General features: G+C 39.3%; 1 protein-coding gene across 2 annotated transcripts in view; it reads right to left on the bottom strand.

The window, feature by feature from the left end:
- The window catches only part of STAU2 (staufen double-stranded RNA binding protein 2), a 170380-nt gene that overhangs the window by 20788 nt on the left and 127252 nt on the right, over positions 1-22340 (bottom strand). The window lies entirely within an intron of this gene.

Genomic DNA, 22340 nt, shown 5'->3' on the forward strand with positions numbered 1-22340 from the left:
CAATTTGCAGCACTTGAAAAATAAGTTATATTTAAAACAAAGAAACAAAGTTTCTTTGTTCAGCTTTAACACGTTTCTTGACTGGTATTACCCACTTCTCCCTTTCCATTCCCAAGGAAGTTTCCATTAATCATCCCTCTAATGGAAACACTTGTGTCTGATCACTAAGCAGTGGACACAGGCATGGTCTGTGGGCATGCACTGAACAAGAAGCCCAAGGGAAGCCTAGCTGAAAAGTTTGGGAAAGCAAGGATGCCTTTTTAAAATAAACTTTGGAGAGGTCAGCGGGACAGCAAGGGGTCAGCACCAGGCAGCCATTGGGTGGATGGCACAGGAGAAAGACAACAACACTTGTCATTAATTATATCTGTTGGAATGCTACACATTTTCCCCCCCAAGTGGTAGTACTCCAGACATCCAAGCACAATCTCTCCCACGTCCCACTCGACCCCAGGCAGGGCACATGCCAAGAAGCTTTCATACACTAGAAGCCAAGAAGCAACTAATACAAGCAGAGCTTTAAGAATTTAAATTGTCCTTCCACTTCAAAACATTTTTTCCTTTAGTTTCAGGCCATCCTCATGACTGTCTCCTCAACCAGTGAAACACAAATTCTCTTAGAGCTAAATATGGCTAGATTTCTGTGCCCAGCCTCAAGCTAACAAAACCCTCGACTTTCATTGGAGAGTAATAACTACAGGGAGCTGGGCTGCTCAGAAAAACTCTACTCCTAGACTCGAGCCTGCAAGATCCTTGTACAATGTTCCATTTACCCAGGTCTAGAGGTATCTGATCTACAGAGGTGCTGTCTCTATAAACACTTTTTGCAAAATGTCTGCAAATGCCAGAATGAGTCACTACTGCTGGTGCTCTTGCAAAACCTTGAACCGTACCTATTTATAAAGCTAAAGTTTCATAAGTGGCAGCATCTTTTATTTTAATAAAAAAACCCAATGCACTGTTGGTTGCATAAGAAATGGCAGGCTAGTAATTAATGGATAGACCCATTCTCACTTAACCCTGAATTCATCAAGCACACAGTCAAAGTTCATTGTTGTGTGCAGAAGGAGACAAGTATCTCTAGAGCATGATTTATCCTCTCCTAAATAAACAGATGGGAGGAATGAGCCTTTGGAAATGCTTCTCTCTGTACTTCCACTATAGAAAAACTCATAAAATTAACCCAACCTAGAAGCATTGTAGGCATCTGAAAGGTATGCAAGATGCTTCAGTGACTATGGTTTATGAGGAAGGTTTGAGTACTGTAACTCCAGCACAGTAGTTATAAATCACAGCACTTATAAATCACAGCAGTTATAAAATATGGAATTAAATTACCTGTCCATGTGGTGAAAAATTCTGCTCATTTCTGCAGAGTGACCAGAGATGTCTTAAAATCAGCCTGTGGGATTCTTTAGTGTGTGGCAAACAAAAAACCAGAATTGGGGCAGGGGAGAGTCAGGACACCTTGTACACTGCAGAACCCTGTTTTGTGCTAATGAAACTGGACAGAGATAACAACCTAAGCAAGACCAATCTGGATTTGCTAAGCCTTGATAATGGATTAGGATTATTAAGGGGGGGGGGGGGGGGGGGTGGGGGTGGGGGAAGTGATGCCTCCAACTGGGGCAGGTTCCACTACAGGCTACACTATTCTGTGGCTTAAGGACAAATTCCCCTACAATGCAAGCAAACTCCCTACCTTAAATCTATATCTTTGGGATTGCAGTAGAAAATAATACTTTTTGTACAGAGCAAGGAGACTTCAGGAAAGAAAGAACTCTTCCATTAGATAAAAAAATAGACCGTTGTCTGTGTTTTCACTTGAATTATGCATCCAAGAGGGAGTATTTAAACTATGTTACTGTCTGCCAGTTCAAGCTCCAGGATGGGCTTTGAACCCACAGATTTGGAGCGCAGGTTAAGTCACCAAACGTTTTTGAGAGCTCTTCTTTAACTTTTTCTCTGTAGTTTTCAAGCTTTCATAGAGTCAAAAAACATGGGAAAAAATAGGCTCACTCTACCAACAGAAAAATATTATGTAAGGAAATATATGGTGCGGTAAGTATCCACAGGAAAGTATTAATCTTTTTTTTACTAAAAAAAGGGAAAACCACCCAATGCTGAAAAAGTAGTAGCACTGTAACAGAAACTTGTTAGATGGATAAAGAACTCCAGAGTGACCAACAATGTTTGTCTCTTGGAAGTCTGTTCTTCAATCCCACAACAATCATGGGATTTAGCATTGAACAAGAGAGGTAAGAATAGGCCCTAAGTTATATATAAGAATTAAAAAAGCTACTTGTCCTGCTTTCCCCCCCGGAAACAACAAACAAGCTAAATAAATACCCAGGTTGTGTTTCTTTAAACCATTTGCAAAACTGCACTTCTGAGCTGTGCTTACATTAAGCAGAGCCGGATGCCAGGCTTCCTCTGTATTTTAAGAAATTCATCATAGCTAGAAACTCCAGGACATAGAAAGACAGGCCAAAACACCACATAAGATCAGTGAATTCACTACTCAAAACCCCAAACAGAGGTGGAAAAGACACTGAATCATCAATTACAAAAAGAAGCATTCACAGGTTGTAAAATTAGTTCCTAGACCTCACTATGAAAGCGAGTTGGCACCACACCCCAGTCTGGTTCCTTCAACTTAGCTCCATGCTCTCTCCTAATGTGCACAGATTCTCCTGGCCTGTGCTATTTGGTCTAGTGATGAAAGTTACAGGTTTGTGAGATTCCTTTTTTTCTGTAGTTATAAAGCACATGGGTTCATTAATTCATAAAGCCAGGAGGGAACTTGGATTGGTCTAGTCTGGCCTCTTATGATACTGCCATCCTTGAGTGTTGACCAAAGAAATCCTATCTTGTTAGGGACATTCAGAAGCTTCTTCCACAGGTAAGCATTTTTTTTGTTCAAAGAAAGAAAATTTTGAACAGAAAATTTTCTGTTCAAAAAATTTGTTCTTTGTCATCTGAATTTGCGTACCTTCAGATTTTTGCTACTGGTTTTAATTATGTCCTTCAAAGGTCGATTATAGAGTCCCTTAGGAAAAACAGGATTTTTTCTAAGTATTTTTTCTTAAAGAATCAAGCCAGCTCCCCATTTTTTCCTTTAGACATTACACCAAATGAGCTTCCAAGTCTCTCACCAGAAGGCATTTTCCCCACTTCCTCAAACAAATACTTTCTTGTGGCTGTTTTCTGAGCTTACTTCAGTGTTTCCATATCCCTTCAAAACTGCTGACATCAGGACTAGATGAATTCTTCCAGCATCAGCTTGACCAATGCCATATACAAGGATATATCTTGTAGCTCATAATTACTATTACTTGTTACATTCATGTCCATGGGCTCAATGGGACTTCTTACTCAACTGACCATCCTAAATGACCCTTGATCAGCTATTAGAAGCCAAAATTCTCTGTGCTGACAGTATGGGTTTGATCCCTTGCTCCTTGATGAATAAGTGTGCAGTTAACTGAGTCAGAATGCACTTTATGGAGTCAGCAAGACTTACTGCATTGTATTCTACAACTTATCCCCATCTAACACTCTGCTGGCCTTCATGCTATCAGCAAATATTACCAAGAGATTATTTTATGCTTACTTCCAGACCACTGATGAACATACTGCCTATAATGTTGAAGTGTTTATTTCTGTATAGTGAAGAGAAAGGCAATACAGTCTATTGTGTACTAGAAAAGATTTCTCAAGGTAACTCAGGAAATTCTGTATATATAATAAAATGCCAGGTCACATTTTCTACATTAGTCTCCAATTTTTGAGCAACCTAATGATAGCACTGAAATGAAGATATTTATGTATAGACACTGCAGCCAAGCTGTCCACGTTCTGTGTAGATTAGGTACACGGACCCTCCATTTTGATCCTAGTACATGACATGCTCAAAATCCATGGCCTTCTCATGCTTACTTGGCAGATTTGGTTTAAGAAATACATAAGAGATCAAAGTCTTGAAATATGTGCCCATGTCAATGGAGTTAAAAAATGAGAAAAGAAAAAGGAAGGAATGCTTAGCCCACACCTTTGTAATATTGTGAGAATAAATTGATTATTGACAGCAATACCAAAGTTGAAGCTGGGAGCTTTCAGTACTATACACTCTTTTAAGCTCAGAATACCATATTCTGCTGAAGTAAAATATTTGAAGGCATTCAGTATTAGTGGTGCATTTAATCTGACTGGTATCTAAGCCTCATCCAGCTTCTCACTCCCACTCCCCACAGTGGGATAGAGGAGAGAACTGGAGCAGTAAAAGTGAAAAAACCCTCATGGGTTGATAAAGACCATTTAATAAGTGAAGGAAAAGGAGGCAGAACCATGTGATGTAAAGGCAATCACTCACCACCTCACACCAGCAGACTGATGCTCATCCACTTTCCCAGTGATGGTTATCTTGGAAGGACTCTCCCCCTGCTTTATTGCTGAACATAATGTTATACAGCATGGAGTATCTCCTTCACCAGTCAGGGTCAGCTGTCCCAGCTGTGTCCCCTCTCAAACTCTTGCCCAATCCAAACTGCTTGCACTGGGACAGATTGTGATGGAAAAGGCCTTGACTCTATGAAAGCATCACTGAGATGTGGTTAAATAGTGGCGTGTTACCAACACTGGTTTTGTCACAAATCATAGTGATTTGTGACAAAAAAGAAGAAAACTAGGAAGAAAATTAACTCCATCCCAGACAGACCCAGAATACTACTGGACAACAAAGGAGTGATAACAGCTGCTGAATTCAGATTATGAAAGCAAGTAGTCAGGTTGTTTACAGCTCTGCTCTAACCCAAGTGGGTGTTTACTTTACTTGGGTATATAGTACATAAAGTTGAAACCAGCTTTATATCCTAAATTCAACAGCCTGAGACTGTAGATTGTTATAACTAAAAAAACAATGGATGCCCACTCCTTTGAGCAATACTGTGTTTCTTTCATGAAAATAAAAGCTGTGCATATAATAAATGATAAAACTCTTTCCACACAGGACAAAGGCTGTTTTTCAAGATGAGCTATGCTTCACTGAACTTGTACTAAATTTTAAAATATAGACCTTTACACAAATATGATTTGTCTTTATTGCCTTGCAGTCTTAAGCTTCATGCTCTGCCTACTTCAGTATTTGAAAACCAATTATTTCAAAGTATTAGTGTTATGAAGAGTTGGTTGCACAGTTTACACTACCTTAGATTGTTCAGAACATTCAAATTGCTGGTAATTATTTAGAAAGGCCTCACTTAGATGTAAAGACAATTACTATACTTATATCTTACTATTTTGTTAGCTTACCAGCTCATTTTAATTTTCAGAACTCATATACTACTCACCTTATAGTAGCAGCCTGCACTGTCTCAATGACAGGATATTAAATACCCTGCACTCTGTTTCCATTTAGTGTGGAAAGGAATCTAGCTCTACTGCATCCAGAAATGGAATTAAGTTATCACAGAGTATTGATTTCAACACAGAGAAATGATGTGTCTTTGATGAAAAATTTAAATGTGAAATAAAGTTAAAGTAAAAATAAGACAGAATGTCATCTGTTAATTTCAAAGAGTATTAGAAATATGAGACAAAATTAAGATCTGAAAATTCAGGTTTCTGCATCATCCTCACTCAACTGTGATGTTATTACTGGCCAGAATAACTTGGTTTTGTTCCCATAGCTTAGCTAAAAGTTTATTTGTTGATATATGATCTCATAAAAATCTTTCTCTGAGTTGGGATGGGAAAACAGCTTAGACATCCAGCCCTTTCTCTGGAAAGGTTTTGTAAAGGCTCCATTGCTTTGGTCAGACTTTTGTGTCTGGGCTCATAGTCTGGGAAGAGCAAAGCCATGAATCCCTTACAGTTATTATTTTATATAAAGTGACCTGTTCTCAGGCTGTTATTTCAACCAGGGAGGTTGGCAAGAGAGATGAGGGTAATACCTACCTATAGTATAATAGGCTCTTCCCACTAAGCTCCTGAAAGCTGAAATACTGTGGATTTTCTATCTTATAAATATCCAGTTAAAGAAGAAAAAAGAATCAGATTATCCATGAATTCAAGTGAAACTGGGATCCTATTACAAGCAGAATCCTTTTTATGTTCCATCGCCCAAAGTATTTTCTTGAGTCATTTCTTGCAGAGTTCACATTGTTGAGCAGTGGGATTTGAAGTTTGGACGAGGGAGATTTGGATACGATGGAATTATTTGGATGTGAACATTGGGCAGGAGAAGAACCAGACTTTCAGCCCTCTTCAGGACCAGACCCAGCATAGTTCACTCACCTTCAGGAGGTGACTCTTCCCTGGCCTACCCACAGGGATGATACCCCAGGAAAGTTAGGGTGCAAAGAAGGCAGCAAGGAAGGCTGCCAGGCACCTGCTTCTTGCCCCCCTATGAGGCTGAGAGACAGTACCAGCCTCAGGAGCTCAAAAGTGATTTTCCACATAGTGAACTCAAATATTTTTGCCAGTAGTTGCATCAAATGGACCAGAAAGTTGGAGAAAGCAGGTTGGTCGACATTTCATTAATCTGACTGTACCAATTAAGAACTCCATTATTCTGAAGTTTGTTCTTTCCCAGACCTGCCAGAAACAGGATAACAGGATGTTCTGGATCCAGGGTTTCTACACATGGAAGAAACATCAAATCACATTACAAATATTCAGGGAAAGGAGCTCTGGCTTAAGAAAAACCACATTAAATTCTTGTTATTATTTATCAACAGTGTCCATCCTCAGTGAAAAAATTCTAACTTCTAATATGTAAACCTTGAAGGGAGTACATAGGATGACTTTGAAAAGTGGATTCGTGTTCTTCCATTTAATATTAAATCTGGTTTTCTTTTTTTTTTTTTCCCTAAGGAAAGGAACACCACTTTTTTATCTTCTCTTCAAATATTTTTTCTCTCTAGTTCTGATGAAACTTCACTACTTCTGATGAAGGAGGAAGTGGAGATGCCAACATTTGATGCTGATTCAGAGGCACCCACCACATGCTATAAAAGCTGCTGCCTAAAAGGGATTATGTGTTCCTTGAACTATTATACGCTTAAGGAGATATGAATAAACTTCCAAATTCCGAAATGATTGAAAAAATAGAAATACTCCTACACTAAAAAAAAAAAAAAAAAAAAAAAGAAAGAAACTTGAAGAAATGGAATCAATTCATGACAATTTTTGCCAACACATTTCATATGAATAAGATGTCAGATGTCCTGGAGTTATTTCTACTGCTAGTCTACAAACAAGAGCTGTCAGTACAAGAGAAAAATGGGTTGCATCTGCTTATTCTTTAGTTCCAGAATATTTACAAACCTGTAGCAAAGAATATTCCAAAAAGACTTTTGTGTTCAGTAGATGATACAGTGAAGAATCAGAAGACCAGTTTGTCCAGTCTTCTAGTCTTCAACTTAGAGCAGCGTTGACTGACTAAGACATGCTAGACACTGCACAGACCATACACAGGTCGTTTGACCTCATCCTCTAGATCTTATGTCAGAGAGTGAAAAGCATCTGCAAAAGAGACTAGTTTTTCAGAGCTTTCTTAGTCAGACATTGTCTCTCACATAGGTGTGATGGTTGCTTTTCACTGAGGCTACTTTCATCATCATTACTCTCAATCATCTCTTTAAAATATATTACAGCTTCAGCTCACCATTCTGTTTTTGGTAAGTGCAAATTATTACCTACTTCTTGGCTTGAAAGTTCAGACAGGAGAAGTTAGACCCTTAATTTCACTAGTCCTTGGCATTTATCAGAGGACTTTTTTAATCAGCAAAAAATCACCGTGGCTGAAAATCTGAATGCAACAATCCAGGAATTACTGAACCAAGCTATTTCATAATATATTGCAGTTCAGTTTCAGTATAACCCTAAGCTTTATTGCATTCTTTTCTTTAGAAGCAAAATTGCCTTAGGCATACTATTTTTGACAGTCTAGAATACATCCTCCATAAACCTAAATTCATATGGTAAGCTCTTATTCTTAAATCCAATGTTATCCTTATTTTGGGGGGAAAACTAAAGATAAGGATCGGTTTCTACACTTGCCCTTAGCTGCTTCAGAAAAAGGAATGCAAACAGACAAAGCGTCTTTATTTCTACTTATTATTCCAATTACTTATCTGCAGTTTGGATCATGATTGCTTCTATTTATACTGGGAGCCTACACATTGCACTATTTCTGCATGACTGCTTGTCAAACAAACACCTCAAACAACGATAAACAGCTCCCTTTGATAATTAGAAATTCAGAATTTTTCAGGGGAAACAAGTGAAACATTTTTTAGATAGAAGGTGCAAATTGGAGCTGTATGCCTCAAATTTAGTATGCCTCAACTGAGACAGCTAGAAGTAAAATAAAGTCCTAAAATAAAGATCAGGGCTCACGGTACATAAAGTAAATTTCTAGTAATAAAATATATTTGCACACAAGAAATATTCAAAATTTGTAACATGCTATGTAGCACGTGGCTGCACTCTGTAGACATACATGAAGAATACTTCAGGTAATCGTGTTCTGACTAAAAATTTGATCAAAATTAACATTAAAAGAATGGAGCTTTTTGCTAAGGGAGTACACAAAATTGTTTATAGGCAGCTCGCCTCTGTTTTGAAAGGCTATAAGAAATAGGATCAATGTTTAATACCAGTTTTCATTTACTAAAAAAACAATATTTTAGTCTTTTTATGAGGACTTTACACACAGCACAGACAAGAAAGCAAAACCTGAACAATATTGTATGTTAGGAAATGATGTAATTAAGTTGAAGTGACAGTCATGTTTCTATCTGAAAATTAGGGCAGCTAATGGGGAGCATTGACACAAACTGGTTTTAGCCTTCTCCTAAGAACCTGAGGTGGCAGTGACATGCCCTGTGGGACTGGCTCTCAGCACACATTCCACATAAAACTTCCTCTTTCACACACTGTGGAGCAAAGTAGCACTAAAGAATTACTTGAGAGAAAGTCAGTCAGCCCATATAAATTTGGGCAGAAAAGCACAGGCGATTTTGAGGGAGCAGTACTTGATTTCCTTCCAAGGCAGTTAACGTAACGCAGTCCACTTGTTAAGAGCCTGCTGTGGCAAGGTGCTGAGAGCTCTCTGGTTCAATGGGCTGTGGTCAGCGTGGGATGCTGAGCACATTTCAAGTTGCTCCCTGAATCATGCAGACATCCAATATGCTCACAACTGTTCTAGCAGTCACCCTAAAGATTTGCACATAACCCACGGACACAAAAAAAAGAAGGTTGAAGCATATGGCAAGATTTTAAATTTCGCTGAAAGGCATCAGATAACTTTACATGCAATCACAAAATATTACACATTCAAATGCTTCAAAGCTGTTTGTAAAAGATCACTGTCATCCTGTGGGATTGATTCTTCTGTTATTCTCCTTTTGCTTCAGTAAGCCCCTACTGAGAATCTGAGAGCGCATTGGCTCTGCGGGTCTTTATGCAGTAGCATTTATTGAAAGATACCAGCAAACAGAGAGCTGTAGTTAGACTGATGCCAGCGTAACTCCTTTAGATGCTAAGTCAGGTTTCTGTATAGAAATCCAATCTTTTTCAAGTTCAGATTTGTCCTGTCATCTATCTAGGCTGTTTGCTTCCAGCTGAGAAGATTCAGAGGTGTGCAGTGTTCCCAGACAGGGGATACCTGCAAAATGCTACTCTTGGTCTCAGTCCCTTGCTTCCCCATTCACCTTGTGTAACCTACAAATGCTGAATATGCTATCTAATCCTAGAGGGTCCTTCTAAAACTAACTTACTGCCAGTTTTGGCCAGACAGCTGCTTTATCTTCCCCTATATTCAGGGCTCAGAGTCACACTCCCTTTGACTGACAAGAAGCAAGTTGCCTTACCCTGCTAATCTTTGGGATTGTCACAACAATTCACAGTGTGGCATGTTGACAATAATGCTAAACTCAGACCTTCTGCTCCAAATGTAAATGCCCCTTACACTTTAGATAAAGGAAAACCTTTGCTAAATCCTTACCACAGCCGTGGTTATAGTGCTACTTCTTTTGTTGCCAGTAGCTGCTTAAGCAGTACCTTGCTCCTTCTCTCTCCACTCCTCCGTCACCATTCCAGCCCTTGTACTGCCCCATTAATTATGCTGCTACAACTGTCTTTCAGGACATACCAATGACCAGCCTACAAATAATTTGGCAGGAAAAATGAAGTCATGTTTAATAGTGGTCAGTTTTCCCACCTCATTCTTTCTACCTGAAGAATGGCACCAAGAGAAGGGGTGATGTGTCAGGCATACACACCAGTTTCACCACGAACAGGTGGCCTGTGCAGCCATGCCCAATGAACTACATTAGGAACATGATTCACTGGGAAAGTTAATTCAGCTATACAGGCTGACTCACCACAGTTTTATTGTGGAATAGTGCAATTATGCTCCCTCTACAGAACACCAAGGCTAGTTTGGCAAGACAGCTAAGCTGACCTAACACCATGTCACTGCTCAAACTGGCGGTCCAATCTCTCCCCTCTCAGGCCATGAAGGTGCTCCTGCCCCAGACTTCCACCACCACGGGCACCTAGTTGACCCCCAGTGGGAGCTGTAATTCTATTAACATATTTTTATAGGGTTTATTTTTTTCTAAGTCTAGAAGTCTAAATCGAGTCACCATAGGGACAAGTGCCATGCAAAGGAGACAGGGCAGTCATGCAGTTGGGAATGAGATGGCAGGAAAGAGATGAGACTGCCTCTTTGGGTAGCAGTAAGCAATTAAGCTGGTTTAGCTTTAGTGTCAAACTACATAATGACTAAAGAAAACACAAAGAAGTACCACCTATCTGTCAGTCTCCAGTGAGCATAAAAGGGCAGGAAGGTTCATTTTCCTGGCTTAATGTGGTGGCATGTGTTAGAACCGGGCAAAGAAAGTGGATTAATTTCTGCTGAAACAAGAGTTTTGGGAGGATAACAGGCATGGCTCATTAGCTCCACTAGGGGTAGGGGAGGGGAAGGTGGCTTTTCCCCTAGGGGCTTAGGTAAACAGAACTTCACAGGAAAGTGCTTTAAGCAGCCAAGCTTGAGAGGAAATATCAGACCAATGTTTGCATCTTAGCTGTGCTTTCAACTAACAGCAGAGATGGACTCTATGGAAATAACATGATTATTTCTGCTTATGATCTATCCCATGCAGGTTGTCATTTTTAATAGCCTTTTATTGATTCTTTGGTAAAAGGTTTATAGAAGGCAGCTTCTCTCTGCTGGTGATTTGACAATATGGAGACTTGGCCAATCATGGAGTAAGAAGGGTTAATTAAGATCCCACTTGGCCTGAGGTCTTCCACTTCTCATATATGCCTGTGCACCAAATGAGAGAAGCTAGATGAAGAAGGTCTTGTTAGAAAAAATTGTGATTGTTAGAAAAAATTAGGTCTTGTTAGAAAAAATGATGGTTCTTCTACTCTGAATACCTGGATCTAGTGGAAGGTGTCCCTATGCATGGCAGGGGGAATAGAACTAGACAATCTTTAAGGTTCCTTTCAACACCCAAAATTTTATGATTCTATGAATACAGACACAGGAACAACAACAACAAAAAGGAATTATAGTAAATTGAGAAGATTATTTCTCCATCTCTCCCCTTGCCCACAGCAAGTCATCCATGAGAAGAAAGACCTCGATTTTATTTCCTACTCTTTAGATTTGTTGTCTTTTTTTATCTAAAGTTTTATTTTATAAATATATGAACGGTTATAGACAATTTTAAGGTGTATTTGTAATTAAGCTACCATTAGATGGTATGATAGAAGCTTATTGGTTATACGATGAGCTACAGGCCCATAGCTCATATGTCTTACATTTAATCAGAACATTGGACATTTTTATTAGCACCTATTTTTAAGTAGTAACCCTTTTGACTGGTTATAACACTAAATACCTGTGTCAGGTCAAAAGAGCCAATGAATTTGGCTCCAATCTTTGACGACTTCACAGAATGTGGCAACAGCTTGGGCCATGCAAGACAGTCTGCAGAGCCAGGGCTACCTCTATGGACACAGGTCACCAAGCTTGATGAATATAACCCAAGAGATTGTTGAGAGCCTGAGCAGACCTCAGCATGACAGGTAAGCAATTTGTTTTGCTTTTGTACCCTGAATAAAGGTTTAGCAATAAAGTGACCACCCCAGTCAGCAGCTTACAGCACTGCAAGTGGACTTGAAGCCAAGTCCTCCTTCACTGGTGACATGTTTTCTCACAAACAAGGTCTGTCAAGCCAGTTTTCCTTTTAATTCTTCTAACTGAAGGTTTGGGGATAAACTACTGCCATTTTAAAGGAGATGAAACTGACTTCTCTGTTATGGAATCTGGCCCTTCAAAGTTCAGACAGAGATTCCAGGTTGTTTTGTTACCCAGTATTGCTTATTCACCTGTTACCAGCCCCACAATGTTTCCATTCAACAGAGAAAAATTTGCTTGATTCCTACCTCTCAACAAACAGAAATTAACTGACTTGCTTGCAACCATGCATGAAGACATTAGACCCAGCTGCTGTACATCTATAGCAGGCCTCAAATTAAGATTAAAGCAGTGTACAGTGCCAAGTAAATTGACCTAACCAGCAGTTTTCTCTGGAAAGAATACTGAACAGCACTGTAATATACCTCCTCTAATTTTCTTGTGTCAGCACTAAAGATAACGTTAGGTATTTGCTTCACATCATTTACAAGGAAAAAAAGCTTGCATGGGAAAGTGTAGCAAGGAGCTGAAGTAGTAAGGGAAAAAGCCTGGTGAAATGCAGGTTTGTGGGAAGGAATCTGGGACAGAAATAGGGAAGGGCATTAAAGCCTTCCCTTTGGCATTCGCTTTCTCCAAAGCTGCCCCACGCTGTAATGCTCAGGCTTAAAGAGAACTGCCTGCAAAAAGCAATTCAGGACAGGCTCCTGCTCCACTTGAGCAACCTTATCCTGGGAGAGAGCTTGTAAGAGGTGCAGATTTCACACTGTCTCCCCATGCAGGCACAGCCCCAGCAGCAGAGAGCCCCCAGGTCTCACCCTGAGACTGGGTTTCCACACGGTGCCTGCCGCCGTCACGGCACTGCCGGCAGAGATTACTAATTACGGCAGCGTGGGTCTGCAGTGCTGACACCTGCCCACCCAGCCCAGAACCTGCAGCTCCCTTCACAGGCCCTCCTGCAGACATCACATTGGAACAGCTGTCAATCACCCATGCCCCAGGACAGATCTGTGCAGCTGACCTGCAAGTGAAATATTTCCCCCATTAATCCCTGAGAGCCACCAAGGGCTCCCTTTAACAACTTAAGATGTCACTATGTCAAACAAAAATGGTACTAATTTCTGGTTATGAAGTGAAAGTTAAGGTTTGTTTCCTAGTAATTACTTATATCAAAGGAAAAGAAGACCGAATCAGTGACCTGTTCTTTGCTTTGGTTTTCTTTGAGCCCACTGATCCCTTGGGACAGCAACAGCCATAGGAATCACAGCTTCCTAGGCCTGGCAGCTCCACAGTCCAGCAAGTGTGTTGTGGTACTGAGCTTGAAGTCATGCCCTAGTGAACAAAGAGCAGCAAGAAAGCTGAGCAGTGAACAGCCAAAGGGACCAGGGATCAAAGGATACTCCACCTCCTGGCTTTGGTGGGGTGATAACAGGACAGGCAAAAATATGTCTGCTAAATATGGTCTGGAGATGGTATCATCAGTGGGGACTTCTTAACCTACACTGAAGGCAGAAACTCAAACCAAAATATGAGCTTGGAAGTGTGTTAATGTTTAGCTATTCATAGCCCAGCTGATCTGTCAAGCCATGTACTTGTTCCCTCTGCCAATAAAATTATAAGGATCTAGATACTTGGGGTTACATATAAGAGAGAAATCTTAATGAATTCAATATGGCACCTTCATGTTGCTTATTTTATATGGCTACTCAAATACTTATATTTTAAAAATATAAATGTATTCCTTCTGTGGAGACACAAAAATATGGCTATTGGCCCTCTATTGAAAAACAGCTTATGTGGCAATTTTTAGCTAGATTTGGTTTAAAAATGAACTATGCACATATAAAAAATACATATTTTCCTAAAGAGAGACTTTCAAAGAGCCTTTTGAAAATTAGCTATGCATTGGAGCCAAATATTTCACAGAAAGAACTTGGAAACAATACACTGGTATTTTTTCTTGGATTACTCTCAAACAGAGGCTTCTGACTATAATAGTATGCAGCACTTGCATGATATGGGCAATTGCCTTGGGACTGAGAAATCAATTCTGCAAAGCACTGAAAATGCTGAGGATCAGCACTTTGTGGGATCCCACCAATTCTTTCTGGGACTAGTTTGTTGCTGAGACGCTCAAACTGACTTAGTGCTACTGATGTATTTCAAATGTTAAACATAATCTGCAAGTCTTAATATTACTTTAGCAAGTGGCTGCTCCTTCAAGCATCTACAGATAAAACTTTTAAAGTCTCTTCTGCAAAAGACCAGTGTTTGTGAGCATATACTTCAAGGAAAGCTGTAGATTAACTCTATAGGCCAAGGTATATGCAACATTCAAAACTGTGTTTTACTGGAAATGGCTAAATCTATTGCTTGGGAACGGATGAATTAATTTACAGAGAAAACCAGGTAGATGTTTGTGGCTTATGAAGATCTAATGGCAAATAGAGGATCTATTTTTTAAAGCATATATGGCCTACAGTAAATTTACAGTGCCATGGATTTTTCAAAGATTCAGAAACATTTAACCAGTTTTTCCTATTCAGCCACAACACTTATGAAACAAGCTAGTACAGATTAAAGGGGTGTTCTAGATAAGTAACTAGAGTCCAAAAATTTTATGGTGAAGATTTAGAGAAGGATTAACATAAGTAGCTGTACCAGTGCTAGTTGACCTTCAAATACCTATGCATACCTTGATTTTTCAGAAAACATTTGCTCGGTTATGAAAAATCAGTTTCTCTGATGATTTTTTCTAAACTGAAGCATCTCCAATCACAAGTCACTTGAAAATTTATTCTTTCTTCCCACTTGATAATGCATTTTGATAACTACATTTTTTACACTTCTAACTATCAATAGTGAAAGAGTGGAGAGAGAGTTTCTAAAAGTGAATCTTGTTAGCAAATAAGTCATTAGTATGCCACCTAAATAGCTTCAGTCTTGGCATGCTAAATAGTCATGCTCTGATAAGATTTTGGCATGACCCTTTAATTATTCTTGCAAAGAACACAAGTAATTAAATCATGAAGTACTCAATTTTCTTCATTTGGCATAGGAATTGGTATTGTTCCCAGTCAAAGGCAATATACCTATATGCAAACATGACTATTACTATTATAATGTAAATAAGACAGTAACCCTCATAAAGAGATACAAAATAAATGACTAAAGCATATTAATTTTGCAAATGCTACATGTTCAGCTTTGTCATTCTCTCAAAATAGTGAATAATGCAATCTGCTCTAAAATGCCTGTATAAAGGCTAAAGAAGTAAGCTGCTTTCCTTACACAGTTTCTCAAACTCTCTTCTATAGCACAATTGGCTTTGTGTGTGTTTGGGGAAAAGGTGTCCAAAAGCTTTGTGAATTATTCAAGAAATCTAAAAGTATTACAGAGGACATGTCCCCAGAACACTTTGTCCCTGGCTCAGGGCCTCTGCTCAGAAGCACACACTGAAGGAAAGCATAGTCTGAGGCCCTATAATTGATGCCTACTGGTGATTCTTTCCTTTGCACAGATCTCCAGCACCTGCTTGCTTTCTCCCCATAAGTGCCAGCATGGATGCAGTCGTCTCTGCATTCTTTCTATTTCACCACACTTTCTTTTCATTCTGATCTCTCTGGATTAGGGAGCCAAGGATTTGGGCTCCAGGTCCCAAACTGTTTTAATCCTGCCTGTTAGTGGAAAGCACACATGGAAAATAATGAGTGGAAGTGACCACTGACCTATGGTCTGATATGGAATCACAGGATTGCCATGGTTTACCTAGTCCAACCACCATTCTAGCACCACCATAATCACCCTCAAACCATATCCCCAAGTGCCATATCCAGATGCCACTTGAACATTTCCAGAGATGATGGCTCCACCACCTCCCTGGGCAGGGTATTCCAATGCCTAACCACTGTTTCAGTTATTTTTTTCCCAATATCAAATCTAAACTTCCCCTAATGGTACTTAAGGTCCTTTCTTCCTTTTATTTGAGACACTGCAGAAAAATCCAACTCCAGCTTTACTTACAACCTCTTTTCAACCTCCTTCAGACCAAAGAAGCCCCAGTTGTCTCAGCTGTTTCTCACAGGACCCTTCACCAGCTTCACTGCCTTTCTCTGGACTCACTCGAGCACCTCAATGTCCTTTTTGAAATAAGGGGCCCAAAAATGAACACAGGGTTCAAGGTCTGACCTCACTAGTGCTGAGTACAGGGGCACGATCCCTGTCCTGGTCCTGGTGGCTACACTATTCTTGATCAAGGCCAGGATGCCATTGGTTTTCTTGGCCACCTGGGCACAAGCTGGCTCATGTTCAGCTGCTGTCAACCAGCACCCCCAGGTCCCTTACTGCTGAGTAGCTCTCAAGTCACTCCTCCCCAAGCCTGTAGTGCTGCATAAATGGTTATATGCCATTGTATTAATTCTGGGGAGGGATGATGGTACAGAAACAGATATACATGTTTAGTGTGACCACAGAGACAGCTCTTGGCAGCTCCTTTTTCAGCTTCAAGCTTATCCAAATGATGTGTCTGAGATAATCAGCACTGTCTGCTGCTATGCCATCTATCTGCTGTCAATACAGCCACAGCCTGGGGAAAGGAACTGAGACTAACAACCTCACACATGAGTTTAGCCTATTTCACAGACCTTCAGGCACTTAGACATAGCCCACGAAGACTGAGAAGTGCGAGGGCACTGGCTATGAGACTGCCTACATAGCCTTAGTGTGGGGCTTCACGTGTGTGTAGTGTGGCACAATCTTTACATCCATGCTCATTCCATCCCTGTCTAATGCCACTCACAAGATGGGCATATTCAAGAGTTGCTCTTTTCCGACATGTTCCATCACAAACTCAAAGTTTCACAAAAAATAAAATGGCAGATTGTAAGGATGACCTGGAAGCCAGCAGAGCCCATGAAATAGGGCATTGTGCCAGTGTTTATACTTCCAGTTTTGCCAGCACCATGGTGCCTAACTTCTAGCAAGATACTGAGCATCATCCCTCATTTCCCTGTTCATAACATATGCAGAACAATATCAGCTTTCTCAGTAAAGTATTTGAGATAGATATACCAATAAAAAAGGACATGCAATAGGCAGGTCTATCTTTTGAGAGACAAGTTTCACACCTCACACAATCCTCCCTTCTCAGTGGAAAGACTGAAAAAGCTCTACACCTTTCAGTTTAAAAAAATCTAAACATTCCTAATCTTTGGATCACACCTGGAACTATTTATTACCAAGATCTGATCCTGTGATGGGATTAGTTCAGCCTCAGTGTTACAGTAACTCCACTGTGGTTTCACTCATAACAGGGAATAAAAATACATACTTCTGGAGTTATGTTTCATATTAGATGGTGAGCATATTTGTATGAGCCCTCACTTTCCCATTCAGCTTCAGAGGATCCCATTACAGAGTTTTGTATGGTTATTTTCTACTTCTGCATTGGGTCAAGCTTTCCCCAGGGTACACTTCTAATTCATGGTCTTCTACATTATTATTACCCTTTTGACCTAAATGATTAGCCAAAGTTTGAGGCCCTGAGGGCTGTTTCTATTAGGAGAAAATTATGAAGTCAAGCATCTTTTAGGCATATCTAGTTAAAAAAACACCTCCAAAATCACATACCCCCAATTTTACTCCTGTTCTTTCAATGCAGGAGATATACAACAACAACAGCAAAAATCCTTGCCTTCCCTTCTTGAAGCATTTTCAACCAGCACTGACACTTTTGCAGGACTGCCACAGTGATTATCTAATTCTTTCTTATTTTCACATTCTCTTCCTCCTTTGAGTCTGCTGGTATGCTTTTTCTCCTGCTTTTTTCTTTCTTTTGTTTTTGCCTTACTCTTCCAGACATATCCAGTTTCCACTGAGATTAATTTAATAGCCAGTCATATCCTTCTCCCACTTAATTCAAGTGCCTGAGCATCCTCACTTATGCTCTTGTTTCAGGAGGTGAAATGTGTTAGAGTTTAGGGCGGAGGCTGCTACTTTTTGAGCTGCTGCTAGCACAAACTTACCTGTTCCTTAGAGGAAGGATGTAACATTCACCAAGTTCCATGGTACTTTACAAGTCCACATTTCAGGAATGCTGGGAGACCCTTCTGGTTTGCTTACATATCCCACTCATCTGGCTCCAGAGTCTGCAGCCAAACCAACACTTCTGCTGGTTGTACCAGAGCAGTGAGTGATGGCAGCAGTCCTGTCCTCCCCCAGCCTCCTCTCCCTCATTGCTTGTAGGATAAACAGCTGTGATAGCTCAAAAGATAGTGTGGTAGAGGGTCAGGAATGAGAAGTCAGGAGTGGGGGAAAGGCAGGATGGTGCTTTTGGCACTGGTGTCAGCACACCTCACTTGAAGCATTCATCAAACCAGCCTGATCCATTGAAATCTCCCCGAGCTCTAAGCAAGCAGAAATACTTGTAAAGTGGATGCCAGTAGCTGCCAGTTCTAATCTGAGAATGGTATGGAAAAGCTGTGAATTTTTAAATTATGGCAGTTATGTAGAGTAGCATAAGTGTCTCAATGCTTTCTACCTGTCATAGTTAAATAGCTATCCAAATTGAATTAAAGAACATAATAGAGAACATGCTCATGATGAGTTCCAACTGACACAAGGGGGTTTTGGTATTTCATAGCCCTAACAGCTGAAACTCTTCAAAATTTTGAGAATGTAGGAACTTCCAAAAGACCACTGTGAAAGATAAGTGCAATTTACAGTGACTTGCCCAACATTAATGGTGGCAGAGCACCCACATCCTCACCTCCTCACCCATCTGGTCCCAGTGCTTTCTCACAATGTCCAACTGTTTTCTTGAAAGGGGAAAACCTTGTGTGAGGAAGCTATAAAAATAGCTATAGAGAAGCATATCAGAGAATGCCCTGCTATTATTTCCTCTTGTAGATGCTCATTTTCAGATAAAACTCCAGCATCAGTTCTTGAGGCAATTCATGCAGCATTCTCTAAACTGCCCAAGCAGTTGTGCTATACCTATAACCTCAATCTAATAACACAAATAATAAAGCGGAAAAAGCTTGCATAAAATCTATATTACCACATTAATCTCAAAAGGACATTTGGCTAATATAAAATTCAGCATCATCTTCATTGATGGTTCAGGGAAATAAAGTTGTAATAAATTGCCGCAAGGCAAAGTACTAATGATTGAATGAGATTATGCAATTAAGATGTAAGTTTTTTAATCACCTTTGAGGTTAAACATAGAAGAATTATGAGTAAAAGGGCAATTAAATGCCAGAACTTTCAATCTCAGGTCTCCTCATCAAAGATTCAGTTACCTAAATTGTTTTCCACTATTTCAGAGGAAGAGCTGGGTGTAACAATATTTCATGCCCCACAAGAGGAAGTAAAGAATACTCTTTCAAACAAAAGCATTACCAGGCTATCAAAATCTTAACAAAGAAAAATAAACTAATCAAGATTGATCTCTAGGGCTCTCAAGTTCCTGAATTCCTAAACGTTAACATTAGGTTATAAAAGGGAAAAGTAGTGCAAAATGTAGCCATTTTCATCTTCATATCACATCCTCAAGTAATATATATCTTAAGGAAATGCGAGTTGCATGAGCAGTGCATTTGACATTTTTGTATCTGTAACTTTTTATATAATTTCACATGCTCAGTTTAAAAATACTTTCCTTCTGAAATGGTTTAAGATTTATTTTAGAGGAGAAAAATGGATTAATTTATGCTCTTATCCTGAAGATGCTTATATATCTGACTGTCTTTGAGTAAAACTATTCAAATTTAAGGGTATTCAAGATTGTCAAGCCAATTTGAGTTTTCTTCAAGGGACACATGACAAACTCTAATACTTAGTGACTGAAAAATTAACTAGCTGCAATCTACAGTTATTCATGAAAGTTATAGGAACATGCTATGCATAGTATTGAAAATAATAACCCTTTTCTACATTTCCAAAGAATGTTAAGATGGAGCAATTTAATAAGCTGACTTGTTTTGTGAGGTCCTGTGCCCCTATCTCTAGCCCCCAAAAAATGGAGAAAAAGAAATATTAGAAAAGAGGTTTCTCACCCAAGATCAGTAATATTTCTATTACTGCACTGTAAGATTTAAACTACTATATTTTCATAATATAAACAAATAAAGACCACATGCAATTTTCCCTCGGGCAGAATGAAAAAAGGAGAAATGAAAAGAAAGAAGCACATTTGACAGATGCTAGTCACTTACTACATGATAAGCTGTTAGAAGGCGTATCTATTTCAAAATAACTAAATAAATTCAAAATTCACACCAGTTTGCTGCAAGAACTCACTGTTTTTATTTTAGCCTAGGAATGTGTTATTTTGCTTTAACTTAAAATAGCCACACACAATCCTCCTTTAAAAAATACCACACTGAAAAATGTTCCCTAAAGATACACATGACAAAACTGACTCCCTTAGTGATTGAAGTGAAACCAAAGTACCCCTAATTAAAAACTTACCTCCAAAGTGGACAGAAGAGTTTAGGAAGATGGGAGGAAAAGAAGGACGTTAAAATGTGGTGCTTTTTACCTTATTCAAAATGTGCATCTTTATCTTCTCTTCAGTTACACCTCTAACCCTGTAGCGACAGCCGCAGTTGTACTGTGCAAGTTTCACTGCGCACTGGTTTGAGTAATTATTATTATTTACTACTGCCATTTTCATCAGGTAAAAAGCCAGTTCTCTGGCTTTCAATAAACTTACAAGTTTCTTCCCAGAGCTGTTTACAACAGCCTTTCCAGCTTAACATTTCTGAGATATGTAGGCAGCTTTCCTGACACATGGAAAAGAGTGCGAATTACTGGAGTATTCAGCATCATAAAACACAGTCACTGATATAAAAGCTGAAAATGTGCATACCAGCTTTTTATTGTGCGTTTACAGCCCAATTCAAATTTATGAATAAAGTCTCATTAAAAGTTGAATTATTGCATATTGGGTACGCTGGCATTATAGTAACACTAAACCAAAAACCAGAATCAATTGCATTTCTCTTGGCTCTATGCAATAGAGCTTCTCTCTGTACATCTGTAATTTTTAAAAATTCCTCTGCTGCTACAACAACCTTCTGCTAATTTTCTTCAATTTTCTGCTCCACTAACTTAAAAGTCATTTCCTTAAGAAAACAGATGACAGACAACCTGAGTGACTGATTATATTGTGCCATCACTTTGTTTTTTCTCTGAGGCCTTGGTTTAAGAGGATGGATGTTAGTGTAAATGACAGAAAGGGGAGCTTCGCATAGGATTTCACTTCTGTTCAAAGACAAGCTAATGCAGCCTCACTGAGGTGCAATCAACTTGACAAATGGATGCTGTGCAGCCCTGTGCCTCCCACTGAAACCCGAGAGTCTGATTTACACAATATTCTCCCTGTAAACGGAGGGAAGCCCAAATTCCAATCAGACTTAACGCTGCTCGGCTGTATAATGGGTTGATCTGATAATTCCTCCCATATAATGAAATCTGATAATAGTGGGAAAAAATACATCAGAGAGAATGGAATACATTAATGAACTTGTAAAAATACACTTAAGTCTTAACAGATTTAATAAACAGAGAAAGGATGGCTCAAACCGGGAGTCTTCATATGTGGTCAGCAGTTCTCGGGTTTAACAATGAAGCTGACTGAAAATACAGAGTTTCTATTTACAATTGACTACATTCACCACACCTTTTTTCAGATGTCCAGGAAATGAAAAAAAAAGGCAAAAAAAAGCATTTAAATATCAAAGTAAGCTTTGTAATATGTTTACATGTCTTGCCTTGTTCTGTTTTCCCTTCAAACTAAACTAATTCTATGATACAAGCTGTTTTCTCAGGGAAATGTGAGTCAGAGAGAAATGTTTTCCTACACGAAAAGCAGCGTTTCATTTACTGACTGGAAAGAATAGGAAACATTTGCTTTTAGACTTTTAAGATTTTTTTGAATTGAAAAACAAAGGCAAATCCATTTCAAAACACTTTTCACACAAGTTCGGCAGCTGGTACAAAAATTAGCTGAACGTTTACATAGAAAAATGTGACAGAAATGTCCATTAAAATCAGTACTTTTTCTGTATCATAACAAACTACTCTGATTGTCATTGTTCTCTCCAAACAAATATTTTGCCGTAGC

Source organism: Sylvia atricapilla, chromosome 1 (genome assembly GCF_009819655.1).
Source record: "Sylvia atricapilla isolate bSylAtr1 chromosome 1, bSylAtr1.pri, whole genome shotgun sequence".
Taxonomy (NCBI): domain Eukaryota; kingdom Metazoa; phylum Chordata; class Aves; order Passeriformes; family Sylviidae; genus Sylvia; species Sylvia atricapilla.